We start from the raw sequence: 17,643 nt of genomic DNA, 5'->3' as shown, positions 1-17,643 counted from the left end.
AGCCTACATCCCAATGGCATAAATATTGACTGCTCCAATGTCAACTCATCCCACCCCACCTGACTCTCCTCATCTTCCTAGATTCCCCTCTACCTGTCACACTCACACTCTTTCCCCTCTTCATGTTCATGTCACCCAGTTCCTCCCACCCACCCCCCTTCACCTCCTTGATACACTCATTATCCACACCCTCCCTACCCTGGGTCACCCATTTTTTAAAATCTCCCCTCAACTTCTTCCCTTCTACCCACCATCCCTTCTTCCGGATCTACATTCCCCAGTCCCCACCATTTGAACCCTTTTGTCTTCTCCACTTATCACCTCCAGCCTCCACAGGACTCATCTGGTAATCAACCCCTCCTTACTTGGTTCATCCGCTGTTGACCATCCCTTCCCCTCACCTCTTTCTATCAGGTATCTCCCCTCTACCACATCAGACTGAAATGTCCCAATCAGAAACGTCAGCTGCCCATTACCCTCCATTGATGGCTGCCTGACCCGTTACATTCCTCCAGCGCTTTGCTTATTTCTCAAGATTCCAGCATCAGCAGTCTCTTATTTCTCAATCCAGTTCATACTACCTCCTGGATGTGCATTCTTCAGCAGGGCACTGTAGATGCTGCCTGTTCTTCTAAATATTTCTAGTGTTTCCATTTTAATTTAAATTAGCCATTTGCTCTGTCTGGGTCATTGGAACTGGTCATTGGAACCGGAGCCTCTAAATGAGTGCAATATTCTGCAGCAGTTACAGCCATTGCCTCACAGTGCCAAAGACCCAGGTTCAATCCCGACTTTGGATACTGTTGGTATGGAGTTACACATTCTCCTAGTTTTCTCCTTGTATTCAAATTTCCTTTCACATCCGAAGGACTTGCAGGTTGGTTTGTGGTCTCTGTGAAAAGCTGAAGGTGGTAGGGATGGGAAAATGTGATTGGTGGTGGGATCACATTGAACTTGTTGGAAATGTTGGATAATTATGTGTTAGATGCAGATGTTGGTGGGGTGAAAGGTGAGGAACCTGAGAACTCCATCCCTGCTTGGTGGGGAGAAGGGGGAATGAGGGCAGAACTGCGGGGACAGGTGTCACTGGTAAGGGATCCATCCACAACAGCAAGGTAGATGCCACTTCTGCTGAAGAAAGAAGGCATTTGGGGTGTCAATGAGTGAAAACTTCATCTTGAGAGCACATGTGGTGGAAACAGAGAAATTGAGAGTAAGGGATGGCTTCCTTGCAGGTGGCCTGGTGAGAGGAGGTGTAGTCAAGGTAACTGTGGGAGCAGGTGGGTTTGTAGTGGATGTCAGTCGATAGTCTATCCCTTGTGATGGAGACATAGGATTGAGAAAGTGAAGTCAGAGATAGTCCAAATGAACTTGTGGGCAGGGTGTAAGTTAATGATAAAGATGATGAAATCATTGATTTCTGCACAGGTGCAGGTGGATCCCGATGGATTCCTGATGTAGCAGAGAATAGTTTGGGGAATGGTGCTGGGTTATGTTCGGAACATGGAGTGTTCACCAGATGAAGGACTGGATGATATCTGATCTTTAACCTCAGAGCCACTTTCCCCATCCCCTGACTCTCCTCCAGCTGTGTGGCACTCTGTGGTATGGCACGATGCCAAGAGGGAGGGTGCCGACCACCAAACCACAGCTGGCACAACCTACGCAGCTGGCACCCTGGTGCTTCAGGAGGATTGAGCTCCCGTGGGTGTGCATTCCTACTTCCACCAGTATTCCTTTAAAAAAAAAACTATTATCCTGGGTGATCTCAGCTGAGCACCTGAAGCTTTAATTGGCACCTTCGCAAAAATGCGCTATCATTAGCTGGTGACGTGGCTTGGTGCACTTGCATTGTTTGAAATGGCACAGTGAGCAGCAGAGGTTGTTGCCACTCTGACAGCTCGTGCTCTGCTCGTCCAGGGTCAGTTCTGAAACATGAGGAGCCACGAACCCACAATGCGGTGTTGATCTGTGTCATGGCAGCCTGACAGATCCCTTTGCATTCAACTGACAAGGTTGCCACCCATCTAAGGCCACTGCGTGCAAAGGAACGGAGCAAGTGCTGGAGGCAGGAAGAAGGTAAGATCACCGTAAAATAGGACCATGAGTTCACCACCTGTCCTGCCATATACGAGATACGATGCAGGACAGAAACAGACCCTTCAGCCCACTGAGTCCATACTGACCATCAAGCACACATTTACATGCATCCTACATTAAATCCATTTAAAAAAAAATTCTCTCCACATTCTCATAATTTACCTCCTCCAGATTCTACCACACACCTACACACCAAGTGCACTTTCCTGCAGCTAATTAACATACCACCTGCACATCTTTGGGATGTGAGAGGAAACTAGAGTGCCCAGGGGAAACCTATGTTGCTATAGGAAGAACATGCAAACTCCACACTGACAGCCTCGGAGCTCAGGATCGACTTAGATCTCTGTGGCGCAAGTCTGTGGCTTGACGTACTGTGCCACTGTGCCACGCACATGCCTGATTTAAACCTCCTGTGCCAGTTCCCTGTAATCCTCAATTCCTCGATCTTTCAAATATTTATAGACCTCCAAGAAGGCCGCAAGAAAGGGTGTGGTATCTGGAGGTAGAAAAATAATTGTCGGGGGTGGCACAGTGGTGCAGCGGTAGAGTTGCTGCCGTACAGCACCAGAGACCCGGGTTCAATCCTGACTATGGATACTGTCTGTATAGAGTTTGTACGTTATCTCTGTGACTACATGGGTTTTTTCCAGGTGCTCCGGTTTCCTCCCACATTCCAAAGACTTGCAGGTTTGTAGGTTAATTGGCTTCTGTAAATTGTCCCAAGTGTCAAGGATAGACGGGTGATCACTGGTCAGTGCTGACTTGGTGGGCTGAAGTGCTTGTTTCCACGCTGTATCCTAAACTAAACTAAATTTTAGTTTAGTCTGGTTCAGTTTAGAGATACAGCACGGAAACAAGCTCTTTGGCCCACCAAGTCTGAGCCGACCAGCGATCCCCGCACACTAGCACTATCCTACTACACACTAGGGACAATTTATGTGCCGCCCAAACTTAGAAAGAAGAAATTTCTATGTACCTAATTTTTAAATAACCGACCCTTTGTTGTTTTGTTTCTCATGTCCGTGAATCTCCCAGTGGTGAAATCATCCCAACATCTACTCTGTGAAGCCTCATTCTTCTAAACTCCAAGAAATACAGGACCACATTTTCATAGGACAACCTTTTCATCCCAGGAATAACGCTGGTGAATCTCCTTTGGACTGCCTCCAATGTTACCATATCTTTTTCCAGGTAGAGTGACCAAACCTGTGCGCAGTATTCTAGATGAGGTCTCACCAACCCACTGTACAACTGTAACAAAACCGCCCTGTTCTTAAACTCCAACCACTTTGCAGTAAAGGCCAAAATTCTATTTGCCTTCATGTTGTACCTGCCAGCCAACTTTTTGTGATTCAGCACTAGAACTGCCTAAATCCCTTTGAATTTCACTCATTTGTAGTCTCTCTATTTAGAAAATAATCTGCTTTTGATTGCTCTTACCGAGCCACATAACCTCACACTCCACAATATTAAGCTAGATTTGCCAGATTTTCAACCAAACACCAAATCTGTCCGTGTTCTAATGCAGAATCATAATGTCCTCATCGCAACATACCATTACACTCATTTTCATATCATCAGTAAACATGAAACCTTACATTTCCTTCCCTTCACCAAATCACATGGACTCGGTAGTTTGAAACCCCTGCATTCGTGATAAGTATATGAAGATAATCGGACAAATTGACACAAATAATAAGAAACACATATCTGATGCGTGAAGAGCCAAGAGCACAAGTACGAGGATGTTCTACTGAATTCTGCTCAAATATTGTGTCCAAGACGACCAAACATAGTCGCAATAACTCTTGGAGGGAGGATGAGAGGAGATTTATGGAAAGATTTCATTTACATGGAAAAACTGCAAAAGCTGAGGTGTTCCTCCTGGAGAGTTTAAGATGAGATTTAAGAGTGGAATTCAAAATTACAAAGTGCTTTGAAGTGTTTGCACTGCTGGGTTCTGCAATGACCAGAGGAGACAGATTTAAACGGAACTGTTTAGGAAATTAATGGGAAGAGGAGAAACTTTTTTGTGAGCAGTGATTTGGGTGGTGGAAAGAGATTCAATCTTCAAAAGGAAATGAATACTTTGAAAGGAATACTTGTAGGGTTCAAGCAAGAGTGGAGAAGTGTAAACCTGGAGGGCACTTTCATGGAGGTACAATGTACTCAAGAACCTCTTTCGGTGCACTACATTCTATGATTTTATACACATTTGTTTTAGCAGGAGGAAAGTCCAACATGAGCTGAGGGATGGTTATACTGATACTCTAGCCAGGCTGAACCTTAAGTATTTAATCAGGTTGGAAAGGCAGTGTAGGATCGAAGAACCTCAGAAGCAATTAATTAACAAACCATTTCCATGTGAAGACGACAAAACAGTTCATTCTGCCTACGAAATCTAGAGAACACTGACATAAGATATATTGACAATAGGATGGAAAATACAGAAAACCGGGAAGGAATATTCCCACTGCTACTCAGTTCAGGAAAATATCAACAGCCAAATCTTGCCCCTAAACGAACTCAAGTCACCAGTCAATTGTTACCAAAACTTACCGTGTTTTTGGAGAGAGGGCCAAGGGCTGGGAGGTTATGTTGTCAGTGCTCCTCGTCTGATTGCCGGAATATGTCTAGGATGACCGCGGGGAATGGGACAGGAGTCAGCTTTTAAATGAAACACTTGCCACAGCAGGACATGCAGGGTAGAGAACCAAAAGCAGTCTCAGCCCAGCTAGAGTGAGAAAGGCACAGAGCGACCATGCACTCTCCACACTGCCCTCCCAAGCTGTGGTCACAGATTAGTTGGCAGCATGCTGAGCCTGGCCCTGTGGGAGAGGAGGGAAGGCTGAGCATCCAGAACTGACACAGTGTGAGGCAGCCGCATAATTAAAGCAACACCATGGTGCTAGCAACGGCTTCAGTGACCCTTTCATCCTGAAATCACACTCTAGTTTTTGGCAGCTAAAGGTTTCATTAACACCATCGGCATTTTTAATTACAAAGATATGAAAACATTCTAACACTAATAATCTTTCCCCTGCTCTCAGTGAGGGGGAAGCTCTCATGTTGTTTGAGTTACTGGGCTTGGACAAATGACAGGATCTTGCTGAATTTTAATCCAGTCAATTAAAAGATAAATAATTTAAAAGCTGCCAATCATTATTTTAAACCCATCTGATTAAGGATACAGAATCTGCATCCTCACCTGCTCTTACCTATTGGGTAACTCCAGATTCAAAAAATGTGCTGACTCTTAAATCACCCCTGAAATGCCCTGTCAAAATGTTCTGAGAATAAAACTAAATACATGACTGATGTCATCCCAAGTTGACATTGCAAGCTCCTCTTCACAAAGCTCTGGTACCAGTGGTCAAATGCAGCTCAACAGCCACTCTCACAGAGATAGATACCTTTCAGCCGATGTCTCAGTCTTCACCGCAACTACCCTACAGCTTGCCCCAACAGCTAAGCAATCCCACCACCTATAGTTCAGACATGCTTATCGTTGGCCATCACACCAGGTAGGGATGGTGCTGGACAATTAAACAGGTAATGAGCAGACAAGGCTCCTTAGACATCACAACCCTTCATGATAACGCAGTCCAGCACATTAGCATCAACGTCAAAGCAAAAACATTTGTGACCATCTTTGGTGAGAAATGTCATTCAGATCTGGGCTTTGGCCTGAGATCTGTAGTATCACAATAAATAACCTTTAGCTAATTTGATGAACTCCATGTGATATTAATGGATAGGTCCACCAGATAGATTAAAATCAATAGGACTAGGCTAAATTCCAGCTGTGGTGAACAGCACCAGTGCTCCAGAATTAAGCCCATCCCTGGCCAAGCCATCCAGTCCACTGGACACTCACATCTTTCCCAACAATGTGGGAGATTGCCCGGGTATGACCTCTTTGTCTAATTGTTATCCCGGCAAGTTAATCTCAACCAATATTATGGTGATAGAGGCTATTGGCAGCATTTCCAAACAACTTGCAGTTTCCATGGACCTCATCAAAGGCTTGGATAAAATATGGACACATGTGCTAGGTTCCAGAGACTGAGTGAGATTGCCCTTGGCATCAGCATTTGACCAAGAGTGGCATCCAGAAACCTCAGTAAACCTGAAGGCAGTGAATGTCAGGGGAAATCTCTGCAGTCACACAAATGATAGTGCTTGTGTTGAAAGGTCAATTGACTTAGCTCTGGAATAGCCCAGTAACACAGCTGGTAGATTTGCTACTTCACAGCACCAGAGACCCAGGTTCAATCCAGACCTCGGGCACAGTCAGTGTAGAGTTTGCACCACACTGCGTTAAGGTGGCAAATCCCAGCATTAACAACCACCAGGGGTCCTGGGCTGGGTGTCCCTGACTTCCAATGTCAGGCTCAAGAGAGTCGAGAGACGAGAATGTTTAATTGTTATATGTGCTGAAACAGAAGAATAAAATTCTTACCTACAGCAGCACAGCTGGTTTGTAAATACAGAATTCAATAGATAATATAATAAACAAACAAAAAAGAGTTCAATAAATAAATAAAACCCAATGTAATACAAATCAAAACAAAGCCAGAAGTCCCTAGTGCAACCAAAACAGTTCCATGTTTGAAGCTTAGTTTGAATTTGCACTGTTCTGTAGTCTGATGATTGTTAGGAAGAAGCTGTCCCTAAACCTGGGGAGTCACAGTTTTCAGACTCCTATACCTTATTCCTGATGGCAGGAGAGAAACAAAAGCATGTCCAGGATGGTATTGGTCCTTGATCATGCTGGCTGCCTACAGATCACTTCGATGGTGGGAGGTCAGTACCTGTGATGGACAGGGAGTGTAAACTACTTGTAATCTCCTTCATCCCATGACTTTTGAGTTGCTGAACCAGACCGTGATGCAACCAGTCAATGTGCTCTCTACCATATATCTGCAGAAGTTCAAGAGTGTATTCAAGGACATACCAAATCTCCTAAGACTTCTAAGGAGATAGAGGCATTGATGGATTTTCTCTATGGTTGCATCAATATGCTGCATCCAGGGCAGATCTTCATAGATATGCAAGCCCAGGAAATTGAGGTCGTTGACTCCCTCCACCACCGACCCACGGAGGCTTGTGGATGCTCGGCCTTCTTCTTCAAACATCAACAATCAGCTCCTTGGTTTTACTGAGATTGAGAGCAAGGATGTTGCTTTGGCGCCATTCAATCAGATCATCGATCTCCCTCGATACTCTGGCTCGTCATTGTGCGTAATTTGTCCAACAACCGGAGTTGAAACTGTGTCCGGCAAGGGGACTGAGCACGTAACCTTGAGGTGCCCCCCATGCTGACGGTTATGGAGGCGGATGTGTTGCCAATTCGTACCCATTGTATTCTGTTGATGAGGAACTCGAGGTTCAACTAGAAGAAAGTTCCTTTAAACCCCTAATAGAGAGACAAGCCGTTGTCTTTGGTGTCCGATACAAACCCGAGTCCCTCACACGGACTCGTTTCCCTGGGAGAGTGAACCTGGCCCCTCAAAGTTTCAGTATCCCATTTAAAGCGACTTCGCAAAAAAAATGGCCATTTGTGCACAAGGCGGGAGCTTCAATCGCAACTCCTCCCTGCTCTATCCGCCAGCCAATTTTCTCATTACACTTTTTAAATATAATGAATAAACAAATCTGTTCAGAAATATGCCCTTTTCTGGCGGCTTGGTCGGAGCGCTGAGGTGTAGATTGTGTTGCCTTGGGGTGCCTGGCAGGTCGCCCTGTCTGACCCTGTGTGGCGTTGGCCACGGCACTCTGTCTCCCAGCATCTCCACATGACCGAGTGCAGCGTGCGGTCTCTCCCCGGGACAGACAGCCTGCTCCGGGCACAGAGCAGCAACTCCAGCCCACGGGCTCACCAGCTGTCAAAGCTATCACAGTTACTGAATGTTTTGGATTGCTTTCCATATTCACAAGCCATCGGTGATACCAGGGAGATGTAACAAAATACTGAATGCAAAAATAACAAATATTAATACATTTAACCCACTAAAATCAGAATCACTATTAATGATAGTTAAAACTACTTGGAGTAGGCGGTGTAAAAAGTTTTTCCTTCCTCCCTTGCTCCACCTCGCCAGATTTAACCCTGAGCGAGTGGACAGGGGGCACAGAGATTGTAGCTGCTGGAACCCTGGGCAAAAAAACAAAGTGCTGGAGGAACTCAGCGGGCCAGACAACATCTGTGGAGGGAACTGACAGACGACGTTTCGGTCGGGACCCCTCTTCAGATTGAGTGGACATGTGTGTGAGCGTTTGGAACTCCTTTGCGTCTTCCTAGTGCATCGAACAAACCGGCGGCTCCTGACAGCGCAGACTGAAATACTCCTTGGGGGGAACACAAACAAGTCCAGCCCTGAGCGCCCGAGCGGAGCCGAGCTCACAATGGTTACCGGCCCATGGATGATGCCTTTGGGGGTGCTCAGGTTTCGAGGATGCAGGGATAGATGGTAGTCACGGGAGCACCAGCAAGCACCTCACGCCCCAGACGGTGCATGGGGAAAGCCGAGACTGATAGCAGGGTCACTCACACGCGTCTCTACAGCCGGTCAGGCAAGCATGTCAATCAAAGGTACCTGAGCTCGAGGGTCAGCTCCTCCTGAATCAGCGACTAAATGATCCAGGGGCATCTATCCCTGACCTCACGAATCCAACCCCAGTCAACGTTACAGAGTACTGCCATTGAGCTACACAGCTTGGAAATAGGAACTTTGACCCAATCTGTCCATTTTGGGCTAGTCCAATTTGGCCCATTCCCCTTCCAAATCCTTCCTATCCAAAAGGCTGCCTAGTTGTCTTTTGAAAGTCATAATTCTATCTGCTTCTTTAGTTTCCTCTGGCAACTCATTTAAGATACAGGCTACTCTCTGATAATGTTGCTCCTGAGTTTCCTGTTAAATCTCTCCCCTCTTGCCCTAAACCCATACCCACAGGCTTTAGATGTTTTACCCTGGGGAAAAAAAAATTGTGACCCTGCGCTTCATGATTTTAGTAAAGTCATCCCTCAGGCACTTATACTCCAAAGAAAAATATCCCAGCCTATCCTGCCTTTCCATATAACTCAAATCCACAACTTCCAATAACATCCTGGTGAAATCTAAGATGGCATTGAGCAGCCATTGATCTGAGTTGGCACAACACACTCCCCAGTCGGCCCTCCTCCATCCTTCCCACTTTGGATGCTGGGATAAGGATGTGGATTGAGGGAACTATAACGTCATGCCTGGTTGAAAAGACCAATGACACACCATTGGTCTAGGCTGACAAACTGGAAGAGCCAACTGAAGTGGAAAACCTGTCCATATGACTCTACCAGGTTTATCAAAGAGCTGTGAAGAATAATTCCACCGTGAAATGTCACAACCAACTCAGATGCATGTGAGAGAATTATCTTTCCATTGAAATACCTTCTCTGATTCAGCTGCAATTAATTCCCACTGCATTTACCTCTGCTCATGTGCCACATTATCATATCATATCATATCATATATCTACAGCCGGAAACAGGCCTTGTCGGCCCTCCAAGTCCGTGCCGCCCAGTGATCCCCGTACATTAACACTATCCTACACCCACTAGGGACAATTTTTACATTTACCCAGCCAATTAACCTACATACCTGTACGTCTTTGGAGTGTGGGAGGAAACCGAAGATCTCGGAGAAAACCCACGCAGGTCACGGGGAGAACGTACAAACTCCTTACATTATAGAGGAGGTGGCTGCTGTTTGGGGCATGTAACTTTAGTGTCACTGCGGCTTTTTGTGGTATAGTTCAGGTACGAGTTTTTATTTGGTTAACCTTATGATGTTGGGTGGCAAGATGAGACAAGTGGTAAAGTAACTGCCTCACTCTTCCTGTGACCCAGATTCAATTCCGACCTCCAGTGCTATCAGCGTGAAGTGTGCCTATTCTTCCTGTGACCATGGGGTTTTCGGCCGAGCACTCCAGTTTCCTTTAATACCTTAAAGACTTTTGGGTTGGTGTGTTAATGGCCTCTGTAAGTTGTCCCTGATCTACAGGTGAATAGTAGGTTCTAGGGTGAGCTGATGAGTATGAGGGAGGAATATAATAGGATTATTGTAAGATTGTTGTAAATCAGTTCTTGATGGTTGAGTCAGACGGAATGGTTGATGTGGGATGAATGAACAGTTAATGTGTTGTATGACTCTATGGCATTGGGGGTCCACTATGTTTCATGTGTTATGAGTCAAATTTAGACTAGTCTATTCATGGGTAGAAGGTGACTGAGCCAGTTGGTTGCTCTGTACAACATGTACAGACTTTGTTTGCTGATGTCTGAATTAAACCTACAGCTTCAGTACACAGTACACAAATGCAGAGAATGATATAGTATAGAAGGAGGCCACTTGGCCCATCATGCCCATAATCCAGCTCATATCATGCCCCAGATACCTACCCTGCTCCCTTTTGATGTTAGCATTCAATTTGCCTCCTTGACCCCCAACAGTGGATTCCCAATCTCTAATTACTCACTCCATAACTACCCCCAGTGTCGGTAAGTAGCAAAAGATTCAAAGGATCATTGGTCCCAATCTCTACAGTTCCAAGAACAACCTCATCATCTCCAATCGATTCACAAAACAAGCATCCTTCATTCCTGAAGTTTTGTGTCATCTGCAAATTTGGAAATTGTCCCCTATACCTGCAAGTCCATGAGGAGAAACATTGATTCAAGTCTTGATTCCTGGGAACCTCCACTGTATAATTTTCATGGGTAGAAGGTGTTCTGAAAGAACAAACAAACCTTACCTTTATTTCCTATTACTTCCAATTTTCGATCTATGTCACTCCATTACCTTTTTAGTCCATGAGCTTCTGTGATGACAGGCTGTCTGTGCCTCCTTACCAAATGCATTTTCGAAGTCCATATATGCCATGTCAACTACATATATCTCATCAACCCTCTTTATTACTTCATCAAATGAGATCTCTATGAATTTAGTTAAACATGATTTGCTTTTAAGAAATCCATGGTGTTTTTTTAAAATCAATCCACACATGTCCAAATGTCTGTCAATTCTGCCTCTGATTACTGTGAATGTAATTCTATCTACCACTGTTAAACGAATGGACCTGTGGTTACTTGGTTTACCCTTACACATCTTTTTCAATAGTGTGTGACATTTGCAATTTCTGGGTGCTCCAGCATCCTCCCTAAATCTACAGGTCTGCAAAACAATGGGCAGGATCTCTACAATTTCCTGCCTTCCCTCAGCATCCAGGGGTGAAAACCAGTTGGACCAGGTGGCTAATCCATATTGAGCACCAGAGTCAAGGACAGCTTCTTCCCCACTATTACCAGACTCCAGAACAGTCCTCTCACAAACTAAGAATGTATTCCCACCATCCCCACTCTACCTCAAGGCAGACCTTGCACAATTTATTATCTACAGTTTCACTGAAACTGTAACACTAAATTCTGCACTCTGTTTCCTTACACTTTACATTACTTGTTGTGCTCTTACAAGATTTTGATTGGAATCGCGTACCAATGTTTTTACTTTGATTGCATGCAAATCAAAGTTATCTAGTGTGTCTTGGTACACCTGATAATAAATCATTACAATACAATCAATTAAGTGCAGCTAGCCTTTTCACCACTTTGTATTTATCAACTGTTAACCCATCCAGTATCGCAATTACATCTTCCTTCCATCATCCTGGAATCATCAGTTGCTGAACCCAGTCCCGTTGCTATGTGAAGGATGCAGCACAACCTGATTCTTTCACCACACCCTTTCTGTTTCTGTACCTTCACTCGGTCAGTATCTTAGAGGCAGTGCAAATTACAAGTGGAGCTTTTAAACAAACATGATTCTCATAATCTTCATGTGTAAATACAAGCAGCCCAAGGCCAGCCTTAGGTAGGGAGCTGGTGCAGATGTGGGGGAGGGGGGGGGGGGGGGGCGATGGGGATCAAAAGACATGACACGTCTCACTCCAAGAATGTAACCATGTAAACCAAGCAGACTCTTCATAGAATTATGCTAAGCCTTACCCTTCATAAATACTCAGACACTTTGGGGCTTATGAGACATTAAAAGTTGATGCACTTTCCATGGGTGACTCTCTCCACAAATGCCGACTGTTTCCGGCATGTTCTATTTTAAACTCAGCTCCAGTTTCCACTTGGCCATCGGCTCTTGCCCACAATCCAAATCCACCCAGAGCAACTCTCAGCAGTAACCAACCCCATGCAGATATAGATGTGTATGTGTATACCTACATGTTTGATGTTTTCATGCCCCCCCTCACCCCCAGGGTGACCCTGTGCCCCTGTTTTGGAATTACTTTTCTGTATAATTCCAAGTTTTCTGCTGTCAGAATGGCATTGTTAAAAACTCCATACTGATGCAGTTCTGAAAGAATGTTCGAATACACATAAGCTCTGCAAATCCTTGTGATTCCATTCACTGTTCCAAGATGTCTTGACTAAATCCTAGAGAAAAATCATTCAGTTACAGAAAAACATTGCACCCTGATGTATAGTTGTGGAATGCACAGATGGAAAGGTGATCCTCTTTAAAACACAAGATAGACACAAAGTGCTGGAGTAACTCAACGGGACCAGCATCCCTGGAGAGAAGAAATGGGTGACATTTCGGGTCGAGACCCTTCTTCCGACTTGTACTGTTTCTTCCTACTCTTTAAAACACATCTGCATTTGACTCTACAACTAATTTGAGTCTAAGGTCCTGAGGCTTAACACAAGTGGTTGTTCATGAAAGATACAGTGACCTAAAGTTAAAATATTTGATTGTATAACAGTTTTGGACTCGTGTTTATTCCCTGATACCAGCGAAGAGTTAATGGATCTGTGCTTAACTGTATTTCCATTCCCTATCACCTCAGCAGACTTCTCTGTGAAGAGTTTCATTTTTGGTTCTGAGCAGGGAGAACATGCTGTCAGCATGGCAATGTTTCAATATTTCTCAAAGGCTTTGTTTGATGTCATCTCACTATGAATAGAAAGAATGAAGCTACATGGCACAGAATTGTTTGAATCTTCAGAACATCCCAAAGCATTTCTCAGAACATGCACTGCCGTTGTGGTTGCTACTACTTATATGGAGGCTTGCAGCAAGTTCCCACAGTGGCCATCTGCTCCTAATAGTGCTGGTTGAGGGATCAATGCTGGCCAGAAAAGATCTCTTCCTCTCCGAAGTACTGTAGGATTGAGAAATGAGACAGGACCTCATCATGTCATTTCATCGCAGAGAGGGCACCTCCACAATAATCCATGAATTCAAGATGTTTCTGTCAGCATGGATATGGTAATGAATGCATGACCTATGGACTAGAGACAAGTATTTAATCACTTAGCCCTGCTGAAACTGGACATTAGTGCATGTTAGAATTCTGACGGACCCATTATCATTGGTTGTCTGAAGGTTCCCCTTTTGTTTATCCTGACTTTCAAAAACATTCAGAACTTATCAGGGTCATGTGCATCCACCTGCAAACTGTGGCAATGTTCTGAGCACAACCTGCGACTGAAGACTGTTAGAGTTTGACCTCACAGCAGACATACTAAACCACACACTTCATAACACAGACTGCTGCTTCTGATCCACACATCAATCTGCATCAAGGTGGCATCTTCAACAGAAACATGTAAAGCCTGTTAAAACTTATGAACAAAGCAAAATAATGATTGCTGCAACTCCGCATTTCATAACAGTGCTACTTCTCTCCAGAACCATTCATTTTCTTATTCAACTTATCTTTCGAGTTGATAGTTTCTTTATGAAAGTTTGGAAATCTAAAGAATCAATGTGAAGAAGACCAGTGTCATGAAGTTCATTTATACCCGCCCACCCCCCTCAAAGGAATTGGACAGATGTGTTTATTGGCGATTTTTTTCCTCTATCACTTACTGGCACATTTCCTATTTGTTTACTATTATTTTCCAAATAGATCTAATTGGTCTTAACAGATGGCCTGATTTATATTTGATTGATATATACATATTCCACTGCATTTACTGGTGTTTAACCCAAGAATATTGAACATAAAAAAGTACAGGAACAGTTCCTTCAGCCCACAATTTATGTGCCGAATATGATGCCGTTAAACTAATCTGCCTGCATGTGATCTACACCCCTCCATTTCCTGCATATCTATGTGCCTATCTAAAAGCCTCTTAAATGCCATTATCATTTCTGCTTCCACCACCACCCCTGGCAGCACATTTCAAGCACCCACCACTCACTGTGTAAACAATACTTTCTCCACACATCCCCTTAAAACTTTCCCCTTTTGAACTTAAAGTAATGGTCTTCAGCCTATTGTCCTTTCCTTCCTGTGAGAAAGGCTCTGACTCTCTACCCTATCTATGCTACTCATAATTTTATATACTTCTATCAGGTTTCTCCCCCACCTCTGACACTCCAGACAAAACAATCCAAGGGCCTAGAATTCCTTTAACCAGAGGCATCAGTGCCTCAGAGTTTCTCTCTGGTATCATGTAAGTGGAAGGGGTGGTAGCTACCACTGTTATATCAACCAATTTCCTCAGTCACTTCCCCACTGGTCTGACCCACCAGCCAGTTCCTTTGACCAGTTCCCTCTTTGGTGTTTGGCAGTACCTTTTTGGAAACCTTCCCTGGTATGGACCAGAAAAAGAGAATCGCAAGGACCTGGAGCATCAACTTCAAGCAGCAAGTAGTGTTGAGAGGAAGACATCATGTGCATTCACCATATGTTGGAACACTATCCCTGGATCCTAACTGATATCCAGTGCAATATAAAGTATTAATTGTATTCACAGCAGGTTCATGTTTCATTCTCAGGAGTTGACTGCTATCATTGATTCAAAGACCCCTATATCCCACCTCCCATTTACTGGATCTTTCAACAACCGCTTGATTTATAGTCAACGGATGTTCATACATGAGGTGCCCAGTGAAGCAGCCTGATGTAGTTTGAATGTAATGAATAGATAAAGTGTGTGGTGTGTCAGCTTGTGTCACTGTAAACGTGTAAGGGTGTGAATGAGTGAGTTGGTGTGAGTGGGTCTGTGATTATGCAGCTGCATGTATTTGTAACTGTGTCAATGTTTGCATGTTTGTCAGTGAACCTGTGTATTGTGTGTATAAATGAAGGTATTTGTGTATTGTTAATATGTGTGCGCATCTGTGTGTACTGTGTGCTTGATTGAAAGAATCTGTCCAGTGAATTTCTACATGTGTATAAATATGGCTGTGTGTGTATCGGTGGATGTACATATTGTTCAGTACCTGTGCATTCATCCGTGTGTGAGTGTTTGTGGGTGTGTGCCGGTGACTGTGTGTCTGTGGCAGTGGGTTTGTGTGTCAGTGTGCGTTTCTGCATCTATGTGTCTACATCTGTATGAGTATATGTTCTGTATCTGTGTGTGTGTGTGTGTGTGTCACTGTACCTGTATGTCTGTGTCTCTGTGCGAGTCACTATGTGTTCTCGCTCCGGTTACAAACCTCTATTGATTGATTTGGATTTAATCAATGATATTTGACTGTTACCTGCTCCGGGGCTGCGCTGTCCAGATGCTGAGTAGGTTGACGGTATGGGGTGCTGGGGTGTGTTCCTTGCAGGTCTCTCGGCGAGGGCCGATGTGCCTAGGAACACTTTGCCGGCGTGTTTTAGTGGAAGATGCTCTCGCCCAGGTGCTGGGGGGGGGGGGGGGGGGGGGGGGGGTAGTGGGGGGCTGGGGGGGAGGGGGGGGGGGTTAGGGACACACTCGAGCATGGGGTGGGGACACACCCGACCGGGACCCCAAGACCAGGCACCGAGTCAACCCCGGACTTCCCAAACAGAGCGGCTTCTGGAGCCGGACAAGGCTCCGATGACCAGGGCAGGCACCGCCGGACAGTCCGAGCGGTGTGGACACTGACACTGACACTGACACGGACACGGACACGGACACGGACACGGACACGGACACGGGTTAGCCCGCTTTGGGATCATGCACCGGCGGCTGCGAGTTCTTTGTTTGAAGGGGAGCGGGAACGGGTGAGCGAGGGGAGGGGAGGGGAGGGGGGAGAGAGCTGAGCCTTACCCCTGTGTCAGGACCAGTGTCCACATCTCCTGTCCCCCCACCCCGCGGCTGCCCGTCCTCACTCCCAGCCCCGCATGTCCTTGTCACAAACCTCTAGAGCCGAGCGGTCGCCTTGTCCCACTTCTGTTCCACAGAGGTTAGATCATTAGATCTCACTTGACCCCTTCCTTGTTGTCAGCAAAGCGGGTCTTGCGGCCACTGGAGAAACTCTGTCCCGCTGAAGGCGACTCGTCGGTGCGGGTCATTTCCCCGAGACCGCACAGGCAGCCGAGGCAGCGGCGTGGGTGGGAGCCGCTTCAACAATCCCTGGAAGGAGTATCCATGCTCGCTCGGTCTTAAGGACCCGGAGCCGGTGACCCCAGAGTGAGCGTCGCCTCTGGAGATCCAGTGCCTAGGGCGCAGAGGTGTTGCTGTGACGGAGGATCTCTCCCTGTGACAGTTTAACACATCGACATCAAGTACACACCGAGAGAGCTGCAAAGGCGAGTCCCTCTCTCGCAGCTGGTCGTCAAAGACTCTGAACCACCGCCGACCGTGTCAGCGGCAGCACGGAAACTTTTCCTGAAAGCACAGATAATAACCACGTCCTGATATTTGGGGGGAGATAGCAGCTATCTCCATATAAATGCCCGAAAAAGATAAGCTCTGAATAGTGCAAATAGTAACAATTTCTCAGAAATGGAGGAAGGTAATAAAATGTATTGATACATGGGGGAAATGGAAGTGTTGCTCCGATACTCGCAGCCCACGGTCAACATTTCTTGGAGCCCGGGACAGTGGCGTCTAGTCCGGTCCCTGATAGTTCGAGTAGTCCCCAACTCTGGATAATTGAGCCAGAGCTGAATACAGTTCGAGCATCGCTCAGTTTGTGATATTTATCTCGGAGTGAAGGCCGGTTCCAGATATCCGCTTTGGAGCGATATTACTGATCAATGTCATCGAAATATTACGTTCCAAATACTTGAAGCAACGTCCCCATTTTAACGTGTGGTTGAGTTAATATATATTGCCCGATCTTTGAGTTGGATTCATGTCCAGTTTTTAACACTTGGCTTGGAGAAATGTCTAGGTTGCGGTGAAAGCCTTCTCCAGATATGTTGCTAACGGTAACGCCGAGATACTGAGATTTAGCTCCCGATCAACGAGGTAAATGATATTCATCTCCTGGTATCTTTGTGAGTATAATACCGTCCCCAGCCTTACATTTAAAGCCCATTTTGGTGCTTGGAGTAACCTCTAGTTGCCAATGCTTAATTGATCAATTTCCCATTAGCCAAAGGATCAATACCTTCTCCTGATATTTTAAATGAAATAATTGCCCAGTTATTGGTCAAGTTCACGTCCAGTTTCTCCTATTTAGAATAGATATCTGGGTCTGAGTAAGAACAATTAGAAATATTTGAGCTGTGCCCAAATCTGGATACATGGTCAGAGTAACGTCCCATTCCTGGTATGTATGT

At 45.3% G+C, this 17,643-nt stretch overlaps 1 protein-coding gene across 1 annotated transcript in view; it reads right to left on the bottom strand.

Annotated features, from left to right (window-relative positions):
- Window positions 1–17,326, bottom strand: part of LOC144601863 (metabotropic glutamate receptor 2-like) — a 39,105-nt gene extending 21,779 nt beyond the window's left edge. Inside the window, exon 1 of the mRNA XM_078414356.1 lies at window positions 16,275–17,326. The gene's annotated coding sequence lies outside the window, so the exon portion shown is untranslated. The remainder of the gene's footprint in view (window positions 1–16,274) is intronic.
- Between the last annotated feature and the right edge of the window lie 317 nt (window positions 17,327–17,643).

The sequence above is a fragment of the Rhinoraja longicauda genome, chromosome 17, assembly GCF_053455715.1.
Source record: "Rhinoraja longicauda isolate Sanriku21f chromosome 17, sRhiLon1.1, whole genome shotgun sequence".
NCBI lineage: Eukaryota > Metazoa > Chordata > Chondrichthyes > Rajiformes > Arhynchobatidae > Rhinoraja > Rhinoraja longicauda.
This window is presented reverse-complemented; position numbering and strand designations above follow the sequence as displayed.